The 10,977-nt window shown below is 55.4% G+C and overlaps 1 long non-coding RNA gene across 1 annotated transcript; it reads left to right on the top strand.

Moving 5' to 3' along the window:
- The first annotated feature begins 1,627 nt into the window (after positions 1-1,627).
- On the top strand, positions 1,628-6,690 carry LOC131826014 (uncharacterized). The gene is made up of 3 exons (XR_009351397.1): positions 1,628-2,759; positions 5,176-5,440; positions 6,319-6,690. It is a non-coding gene; the product is annotated as an uncharacterized LOC131826014 (long non-coding RNA).
- Positions 6,691-10,977: the final 4,287 nt, after the last annotated feature.

Here is a 10,977-nt window from a genome sequence, read left to right as displayed (position 1 = left end):
CAGCTGCCCCTTTCATCCCTTGCTTGGAAAAGCGCCCATCCTAGGTGCCTGCTGCCACAGCTCCCTGGAGGACGTAGCCCCCCACCCCAGCGGGCGCTTCCCAGCCCTGTGACTGGCAGCTCCAAGTCCCACACTGTCCCCTTCTGGATCCTCGCCCTGGCTCACCCTGGCCTCCGTCTCTCGGGTCTCAACGTGGACAGTGCGCGGTCCCCTGCTGTCGGGGGGGCCTTCGGGTGCTTCTCCAGCTGCTGCAGCAGACCCCGAGGGGCAGAGACTCCGAGGCTGGGCGAGACCCCAGCTCAGCCCCCGCCTCGGCTCGGCCACCGCGGGCTGGACGGGGAGGGTGGCTTCATTCTGCTCAGCCTCTTAGTCTGCGCTTGGCCATTGTGGGGCCTGGAGAAAAAGGGTGTGATTCTCTCATGCAAGGGGTGTGAGGGTCTTACGTTCCTCTGATCGCAGCCTGGAGTTCCGTGGGGAGCTTCGGTTACTTGATCAACAAAGCAAACGTGCCTGTTGGATCCAACCGTCTAGGAAATCAACCTTTTAAACACAGAAATTCTCGAGCTCTTTCGAACGTTCCCACGCTGGAAATAAATTTGGTACCATTTCCACTTAACGTCCCCGTCTGGAGCAGTTCCTGCTGTCTTAACTGAAAGAAGGAACCGGGGAGCCCTTCGACGGTGATGACAAGCTCGGCCAAGTCTGGAGATCCGTGGGTTCTCTGACGTCAAGAGCAGGACGAGGAGTTTGATTTCCTTAAAATTTCTGTACGGGATTCCAAACATTTCAGCTGCCGAAAGGTCCTGAGATGGGGTCCCTAGAAGGCCTCCGAGGAAGCAGGGACATATTCCCAGGCCACTGTGGGGACAGCAGCGTCTTGTTTCCATGACGACGTTATTGCCCAGGCTGACCTCGGCTCGTAGCCTGTGAAAGCGGAGGTCTCATTTTCAAACATGACTTATTGTAAGAGTTCGATGTGGTTTCGCATCGCAGAGGTTCACATCCGCCTGGCTAGGTTTTCCTGTTCGCCCCCGGAGGGTTCCCATTCCACGGAGGCCGCCGCGTGCTCCCTGCCAGGGGGCGGGACCTCCCTTTCTTTGGTGCTCCCGAGACTACAACAAGACACGTTTCCAAATGGGCACACAGTTAGGGAGAACAGGGAGCCCTCTGTCCCCACGGTCAGTTTCCGAGCACATATCTGATGCATTCTCTCCCACTTCCTTCCCCTTGAACTTGACCGAGCCCTGCGCTTTCTGTCCCCACCCTTCTTTCTTAGGGATGCTGAAGCCACGTGTCGTAGGCAGCCCCTCGGCCTGTCCCCCCTGGCCTGTTTCTTCTTTTCCCCCATTGGGCTGCCACTTCTAGAGGAGAGACAACGATCATGGAAAATACTGTAGACGTCCTGAGGAGGAGGAGGAGGGAGAGGGATGGCAGACAAGGGGAACCCGCTGGGTCACAGTCCCAACACCTCAGCCGCCATTCAGGTGGAGGGCCGAGCGCCAACGACCTCCGACGACCTCCGACGGCCTCACCAGGAAGTGCCCAGCGGGCGCAGGGAGCGTCTAGACCCGCTTCTGTTTCCTCCGTCACCGCACTCTGCCCTGCGGCTTCGGGCAGGTCCCTCCTCTGCAGGAAGAGGGCAAGGGGCGCGTGTCCTGGGACCTCAGCCTGGTCGGACGCCCCCAAAGCACACAGACGGCTCATCGGCCTGGGGGCAGGTGCGCTGCCCGCTGCCTGGGGCCCATGGGACACTTGGACTCGGGTGTCTGCTGGAGACCAAGCCCCCAGCAGGGCGGGATGGGGTCTGCCTGTCTGCTGTTCCGCGGCCGACACCCGCTGTGGGATGCCAGCCACAGACGGAAGGATCAGCAGGAGAGGCAGGGAGGGTGAGTTTTGAGGCAGGAGGAATCCCGGGTCTCGTCAGCCATCAGTTCCAGAACACCGAGGCCCGGAGGCTGCTGGCTAATCAGCTGACCCGGGGCCACCTGACGTCCGGCTCGAACCCGCCCACATTCGTGGAGGTCACCTTGCGACACATTTCCCTGTGGTGCCTTTTCTGAATAATGCTGGGGTCTCGTGGATTCCCAGGAGCAGCTGCCTCTATACCGTGACTTTAAAGCTCACATGTCACTGCAGGGACCTTTTAAATGTGGAGGAAAGTTGATGGTCAGCCTTTCAGAAACCTCCCTGTCCTTAAGATGACAGGCTTGCAAGATCACACAGGACCGCTGCCGGTATAAAGATAAGATCATTGCTCCAGGCTTGCGTTTGATAAACCGTCTGCGGTCTGAAAGCCCTGTCTCTGAAGACTCTTCTCCATGGCTTGTCCTGCCTTTCTCCCATCACGTCAGTGACCATCCGGTTCTCGGTTCTGGAAGGACGGCAGCTTGGCCCAGCCTGGATGGCTGCAGGAGCCCAGCCTCCTAAACAGTGGCCTCTCGATTAGCCTAGGTTGAAAACTGAATACGTTTACAAAAAAAAAAAAAAAAAAAGGGGAGGGAACGGCTAGTACCTAATTTGGGGACCCTAGAAGTGAGGTAGAGAAGTCTAGTGCAGACCTTGACTCTGAGAGCCGAGAGGGACCGCCAGCGCCCTCGCACTGGGACTGTGGTGTGTGCGACCGCCAGCATCGCTCATCTACAGAGGGAAGCAGTGTGGCTCCGAGGACGGAGAAGCCCATGGGCTGAGCCTCAGCACCTCCAAGACCTGAGAGTGACCGGCTGTTATTCCGTCCTGCTGGCCATCTCTGTGGCGATAAGGTACTGAGTTTGCTCCCTCTGGGGAACCCCTCAGACTTCACGTCTGTCTGTCCACCTACGATCGGCCATCAGCTTGGCCTGGTGTGGCCGGACCCTTGGGTGCTGGTTGCGGGGGGGTGATCATGGTACCAGAAGGACAGTTGGAGCCACACCTGGAGAAGACTTCGTTGCTGGCCTCCTGGCTGACTTCACTTTGCAGTGGAAACCCTGGGCAGGACGAGAGTGATGCTGTCAGGGTGTCTCAGTCTGCTTGGGTGCTTGTAGCGAAATCCCAGAGACTGGGTGCCCAAGCAGTACAAGTGCATTTCCACCTGCTTGCTTCTTCCCATTGTGTGCGCTTCCGCAGGGCTGGGGAGGGACAGAGCTGTATTCTCACAAGGGCTCTGGTCCTACAGGGTCAGGGTCCCACCACGAGGACCCCACTGAACCTCGTTACTTCCTTACTCCAAAGACACCCACAGTGGGGTTAACTTCAGCCTATAAGTTTGGGGGTGACACAAGTCAGTCCACAGCTGATGGTAGTTTAGGAGGTTTTATGGGGGCAGCAGAGAAGGGAGCTGGTGGAGAAGAAAAATATTTGAGCAGCTGTTGTATACCTGGCAGTGGGAGGGCTATCGTACGCCTTTTAGAACATTATCCTCTCTTCCTAGTCTTCTTTTACAATAAGGGAAACTGAGGCCAAGGAAGTGGAGGAACTGCTTGAAGGCATAGAGCTCCAGAGTGGGGAATGAGCCTCCAACCCTGTGTCATCCTACCAGAGCCTGGTGCTGTCACGCAGTTGAGGAACAGGGACTGGAAGGGGAAGTGGCGGGTGACAGTCATATGTTTGGGGACGGGGCACAAGGGACAGACACTTTTTGGATGTCTCAGGTTGGGAGTGGGCCATTTTAAGGGTACGGCGCAGGATCTGTGAGAGGGCCAGGTGTCGCCCAGGGAGAACCGGAGAGAAGCCTGGGGCTGAATCGTTCAGCACTTGTTGTGTAACAGACATCGGGCTGCTGGAGAAATCTTACGGTCTCAATGTGGCTCCCAGAGGAGTCTCCTTGACCAGGTGCAAAGATCTTTGTAAGGGGTTAGGAGGGTGACAAGTGCTGTTGTCCACACTTCTTTAATAATGGGGATGTGTTGGGGGTGTTGTCAGAGTGCCGGAGAAGAGGCATGGTTCGTGGGGGGCGGGGCTTGACAGAGGCAACTGCATGTTCCCTGTCTCCGAGAAAGGAGAGTGCACATGCCTGGAGTCCACAGAAATAGGGGCCACAGCACGGCGTCTCGGCCTGTACCCTGCATTTGATTAAGGGAGAATGCCACATCCTTTCAAGCTGTTGTCAATCAATGTGCTCTGAGTACACACATGAGCTTCCTTGGGAGAGCAAGGGTGGGTTTAAGACAGAGTGTTCCCCAAGGAGGTGGAGGCACTTGGCAGAGAACCCTCTCTGAGCCGGGAGGAATTTCCTATCCTCCTCAACGCAAAGGCATACTTTCAAACCAACCAACCACAATGAGCCAACCACAACCAACCAACCAGTCAGCCACAACCAACCAACCAACCATGACCAACCACAACCAACCAACCACAACCAACCAACCAGTCAGCCACAACCAACCAACCAACCATGACCAACCACAACCAACCAACCACAACCAACCACAACCAACAAACCAGCCAACCACAACCAACCTACCAACCATGACCAACCAGCCAGTGAACCACCACAAACCAGTCACAACCAACCAACCAACCGACTACATCCAACCACAACTAACTGTAACCCACCCACCAACCAATCACATCCAACCAACCAACCACAACCAACCACAACCAGTTCAGCATTTAAACAGTGTATTGCATAGTCTTTCACCCAGAAGTCACAGTCACAACACAAAATAACTCATTGTCTAAAGACCCACATAACAAAAGGGCACCTGTTCCTCCTGGACAGGATGGTGAGGGCCTCATTGCCCAGAGATGTTTCTTGCCCAACACTACTTCAGCTGCCGTGACCTCCTTCAGCCTTGGTCCCCCACACCCAGTTAGGAGGGGTTAAGGGCCTCATCCATGATAGAGATGTAAATTCTGGAATCAAATTCTGCAAGGCCCCGGATACTCTTCCTACAAGCCCACACACCCTTGCCTCAGCCTAGGGATGACTGTTCTGGCCATGCTGGCCACACACAGCCCTCTCCAACCTGCCTGTCCGGGCTGGATTTCCCATCTTGTGAGTCGAAACCGTCTTACTCTGTTTCATTTGTCTGGACTCTTCCCTTGTTTCTCTGCTGCAGACAAGGTGCTAGAACCTTGCCCTCTACTCTCAAAGGCAGCAGAACACCTGGGGTAGTGGTTCCACAGTGGGGGGTGGGGGGGCTCTTCATGTTAGGAAAGGCCATGTTTTACCTTCAGGCTCTTTTTGCCTTTTAGGACTGGGTTGTTTTGGGATTCCTCGCCTTGGATTGAGTCCTGCGTACCATCCCATGCTGGTGGAGCACTCAGTTGCCCTGGAGTTTCTGTCCTGGTGGTCTGAGAGATGGGAAGTTCTCCTGCCGGTCATTTCCATCTGTGGTTGGCTTGTTTTGTGAAAGTTGCACACTTGCTGGATAGGAGAAGGGAGCTGCTTCCGCAGATCCTCAGGCCTGGCAATCCTCTTACATTCACCAGTGGAAGTGGGTTTGACAACTGCTTCTAGGTGAGCTCTCTTCTGCTATTTCTCGGGGAGCAAGAAAGCACACGGGCTTCTCCAGCACCACCCTGTGTGGGGTCCACCTCTGGGGGTGCAGGGAAGCCTTGGGATCAAAAGCAGATTGAGCAGAATCTAGGCGGGGTGGCCACATTGGTCAGGGTTCTCCAGGGGAACAGATAAGTATGTGTTTAAGATAAGGAATCAGCTCACGTGATCACGAGACTGAGAAGTCCCTAGACTTGTGTCTGTGGCTGGAGACCCAGGAGTTATCCAGTCTGAGTCCAAAGGCCTGAAGCCTAGAGCTCAGGAGGTGTGAGTCCCAGTCTGAGGGCAGGAGTCCAATGTCCCTGCTTAACAGCCAAGCAGAGGGCAAGTCTTCCCTCCCTGCCCTTTGCTCTGTGCTAACAGACTGGACGGGACCCCCACCACACCCTGAGGAGGGGACACTCTGCTCTACCCAGTTGAATGTTCACCTTACCCAGAAACATGCTCACAGACACACTAAGAATAATGCTTAGCCTAATAACCCCAAACACCCCTGGCCTGGTGCAATTGCACACATTACCTCGACAGTGGCCTTGAAGCCACCAAAGAGAGGCGCTTCCTGCTCACTGGGTCTGAGTCCAGGATCCATCCACTCCGACCTGCTGGGAATTAGGCACTGGCGTCCTGCACTCAGGCAGTGGGGCTGTTAGGGAAGGAGCAGCCGGCCTCTCGGCTGACTGCTGGGGTTGGGTGAAGATGGTGTAGTAGGTCCCCTGTTTCTTGAAACAAGCGCATGTCAGTTTACAAGTGTGTTCACTTACTCGCATGGCCATTGCCGTGACATAACCCTGCACGCAGCTATGCACACTGCCGCCAGGGAGTCACTTAACATCACGCAGGCTCAGGTTCCCAGTGTCGGCCATGGAGACCAACGGGTGGCCCTTCCTGATGGAGACCAGCGGGTTCCCCTTCCTGATGGAGACCGACAGATGCCCCTTCCTGATGGAGACCAGCAGGTTCCCCTTCACGCTGGAGACCAGCAGGTGGCCCTTCCTGATGGAGACCAGCAGGTACCTCTTCACGCAGGAGACCAACGGGTACCTCCTCTCCATGGAGACCAGTGTGTGCCCATTTGAAGATCTGGTGACGATGCTATGAGATGAACTGGATGTCAGCCCCATTCACCTGTGTGGCTGGCACCTTTAAGGCACAGCCTAGCTGGGTCTACACAGCAGGTTTGGTTGTATTGCCGTGGAAGAGTAGGGGCATGGGAGGTGGGTGACATCTAGCATTAAAGAGAAGTTGGCGTACTTAGTTAAGTGTCTGAGTCTTGATTTTGGTTCGAGTCATGATAGAGGTGGTGAGATCTGACCCAGCTTCGGGCTCCAAGCTCAGTGTGGAGTCTGCTTGGGACTCCCTCTGCCTCTGCCTCCTGCTCTCTCTCTTAAATCCATAGATAAAATCTGATAAAAAATAAACAGACGTTTAATAGGTGCTTCTTGAAGAAGGAGAGCATAGGGGATAACCCCCCCCCACACACACACCACATGGTGGCTAGGTGTTGACAAAGCACCAATGGCGAAGAAAGAAGTTCAGGACGTCAGTGCTCTTAGGGTGTGTGTCAGGGGCTCGGCGTCCAGACCTTGGATCTGGGAGCACGCGGGGCTGGGAGCCTGCAACCGCTCTCGGAGCCCAAAGGGGACAGGAGTGAATGGGAGCTTGTGCCAGATGTCAGGATGCCAGCCAGTCTGGGGAGAAACACTTGTTTCAGGATCAAAAGTCCCCATCGGTTCTCTTCCTTTGAGGTCGAGTATTGTATGCGGAGGGCTCAGGGCAAGGGAGGTATGGGTGACCTTGAGAAATGGGGTCTGTGGGGCCATCAAGGTGTCTGTGCTGGGGACTCTGCCAAGAGACCGCATGGTTCAGTTACTCTCTCCCTCTGGGTCAGCCTGTGACCAGGGCCACGATCGCCCCAAAGGATAGTCAGTTTTTCATGAATATCATCTACCGAAATAAGAAAAATAGAGAAACGATTGATTAGGGCATAGCGAAGCTGTCGCCTGGAAAAGAAAGGTGCACTGAAGTTTTAGCACCAAAAACGGTCAAGCTGGGACATTCCAAATGGAATCCACAGTCCGACTCCACACCTGGAGGTTCCGACTGCATTTTCCACTTCGAGATTCCCCATCATGTGTGCTCAGAAGGCTTTGGCCATCAAAAGCATAGTGGGTTCTTTGCTCTGTGGCCGAGGCTGTGCTGGTCTGAGTCTCACCCGTGTAGATTGTGGGAACCAGTCTTGGGACCAGGTTTACATAGGGTCTGAGGAGCGTAGACTACAGTGGGCACGAAGCAAGCTCCCTGACCTGGGCGCTGGGGGGCCGAACTCCTGCATCACTGTGTTGGGGGTCCCAGCTCTGCGAGAGAGAGCAGGAGAGAGGTTTCAGTTTCCTTCCTCTGCAGGGCTCGAAAATACCACTGGGCACCAAATGACTTGGTTAATCTTACGACTGGTACGGGTGTCTGCGGTACACAAAATTTCACCTTACATGTTCGTAGATGTGAAAAACAGCCATTTTCCCATGTTGTTTTAGAAAAGTAGTAGCTTGGCATGGGCAATAAGGTAAAGTAGTTTGAGAATTTCAGAAGAGGCCAATATTCTAACTCGAGCAAAGAGGTTCCGAGGCCTGGGCTCCAGACCTGGGGACACCGAGTCCAGGAGGAGATTTGTTCACGCTCGGGGTCCCCAGTGCAGGAAAGTGCTCTCAGCACAGTGGGGCTTCTCAACTCTGGTCACATCAGCATTTCAAAATCCTCCCCAGAAGACACCCAGATCCTGCTCTAGACCAAAAGGAACCAGAATCTCGGAGGAGGGTAGGGCTGGACATCTGTGTTTTACCAAGAGCACCCCGGGTGGGTGCTGAGAGCCACCACATAGAGCTTTCTGTCTGCTGCAAAACCAGAGTCAGCCGGGTGCGGGGGTTGGGGCTGAGATGGTGCAGGGGACAGTGTGGTGTGGCTGGTGAGAAGTGGGGTCCCCTCTGCGGCCGAGCTTAGGGGGGAGCCCCGTTCCCTTTGCCCCTTGATCAGCATTATTGAGGCGGCCAATGGCCCCATGGAAGGTTGGACGGCGGCCCTGCGGGGAGCGTAGAAAGTTGACAAACACTGAGTGGGCCAGTCCCTTCCCCGCAGCATCTCCGCAGCAGACGAGCTCTCATTAGCTCCTCTCACGGTGAGTCATCGCCCAGCGGCCCCTCCGTCAGCCTGCGCCGACCCACGTACACTTCAGGGAAGTGGTGACTGACGGCTTGTCCCAAAATGGAAATGCAGATGCCAGAAGCGTAATTAAAATAGAACAATCAGGATTTTTAAGCCTGCACATGTGCAGGCACAGCTTGCGCTGGAAACGAAGCCGACGTGGTGGCCTTGAATGGGAATGCGTTGGGGTGTAGATTTGTGACGCAGCAGCACTGAAGGAGGGGGGTTGAGGCCTCTGGACTTTTCTCTGCCGGGGTCCCCGACTCCAACCACGTTCTACCCCCTGCAGGCTGGGCTGCGTCTTCCCCGGCTCAGTCCTCACAGCCTCCAGCGCGACGTCCATCTCCCAAGAGGAATTCGGTCAGTGACGTCTGAGCGGAAGACGACGGACCCGGCCTCTGCGGGCCCGCGGGGGGCACATCTCACCGGCTGGGGAACGTCTCCTGCCGCCGCAGGGTGAGCAGGGAGAGGGCAAACGCTGCTTGGTGTTTTCAACGCGGCGGTGACCGTCCGGCAGCTAGATGGGCCTCTGGGACAAGGGAGTGGGGGGAAGCCACGTCTTCGGGCCTGGCAGGAGGGAGCGCTCCAGAGGCTGAGCCCGGCGTCAAGAGCTCTGCGCCCTTGCGAAGGACAAGAGGAGCAGGTGGCGGCCCCGTGTGCTCCCGCACTCGTCCCCCCGGCAGGGCTGTCGGGATCGGCAGGGTGACCCGGGCACCGAGCTGAGGCCACGGCTCGCCCTCCTCAAGGTCCCTGTGGAACGTGGACACACGCTCTGACGCGAACATTTCCAACTGCATCTGAGCGATAGAGGTGGTGCGTGCGGGGCAGGGGGACTCTGAGGAGAAGCCCAGCCCGTGCCCGCGGAGGGGAGGCCCACCGAGGGTGGACGTGACCCATCGGAAGCATGAGGGCAAGGATGGGAGAGAACTTTCTTCTCTCCGGCATTGTGGCCACGTAACATTGTGACTGAATTTTAGAACACCAGTGGGAAGGCCCGGGGCGGGGGGTGAGGTGTACGTCTTCAGAGTGTCTGAGTAGAGCTGACACCATGCAACAGCCCAACGAGAGTACTGGGCTCCTGGTTTACGACGAAGGAGAATAAAATGTCTACTTTCCACTAAACAACTTGCAAATGCAGCTGAATCTCTAGTCCTGGGCTAGTCTTGGTTCCCGGCAGCCAAGGAGAGTGGAAGCTGGTTGAGGACAACGAGTGGGTCGCTTGGGACCGATTTAGTCACGTTTACTACCGACCCATGCCTTGTGCACCGCGAGTCCCCGACACATTGCAGGAGAGCAAAGGCTGACTTGTCCAAGCCCGCGTGGGCCCTGCCCTGAGACAGTTGCTGTCGCCTTATTAAATGTCTTTGTGTTTTCAAGGTCAGCATTTCTTGATTTGTAGCTTTTAATGGCATTTTGCCGGGATACTAATACAAAGGAAGATAGTTTGAATTTTTGGACGTGCTCTAACGTGTCCATATGGGAGATGGCGTGCCTAGGAACAGATGCTTACATTACTCCTGGGATCTGTTATTTCTACAGATTGCTGCTGCCAGACCAGCATCTCATAATCTTCTGGAAGTAAGGATGCGGATCAGATTTTCTACCGGCATTATACACGCCACGAAAATACTAGAAAGAAGACGCGCTCTGATTCAAGGGCACATTATGTTCTCTGGCCTTGTTTTCAGGGAGGCTTTGGGTTAATTCCTGTCAGCTCAAGTGGCTGATTACTCCAAAGAGCAATGGCCTCTCCGTCTTCGCCTTTACACTTCTTTGGACAAAGATGGGGCTTTCTAGAATATCTGCTTTGAATGAATCACATTCCCGTGGGCCATCTTGTGGCCTTAGCCATCTACTATGACAACAGGTCAAATCTGAAGACTGTCCCCGAGAGAATGACGTTGTCGTCTGCTGGCTACAGGGCCATGCACACATTTCTCCCATTTTAGCAGCGTGAGTCAGCAAATGAGCCCATCTGAGAGATTTTTGCTCGTGTGCACTTCTAGCTCTCCGTGGGGTCCTGTCTACCTAGGAGACCCTGCTGTTGTGAAGATACCCACACGAGGTAACTCAGAATGTGTGTTTCACCTCGATCCCCTGCGACACGACGTGGTCAAGGCAAAGAGAGGGCTGCTGTCTGTGAATTCCGAGGACACCATGCCCCCAAGGGAGGTATTCTGCATTCCCCAGAGCCCTTGACAAAGGGTCTCGTGGTGGTGGAACCCGGTAATTGGTGTGTCCTTCAGAAGCACTTTCCAAGAGGTAATGTCTGGGGCAAAGATGGGAGCCTCCGTACCAAGACA

This window comes from Mustela lutreola, chromosome 2, assembly GCF_030435805.1.
Source record: "Mustela lutreola isolate mMusLut2 chromosome 2, mMusLut2.pri, whole genome shotgun sequence".
Taxonomy (NCBI): Eukaryota; Metazoa; Chordata; class Mammalia; order Carnivora; family Mustelidae; genus Mustela; species Mustela lutreola.
Note: the sequence above shows the minus strand (reverse complement) of the source record. Positions and strands in the feature narration are given on the sequence as shown.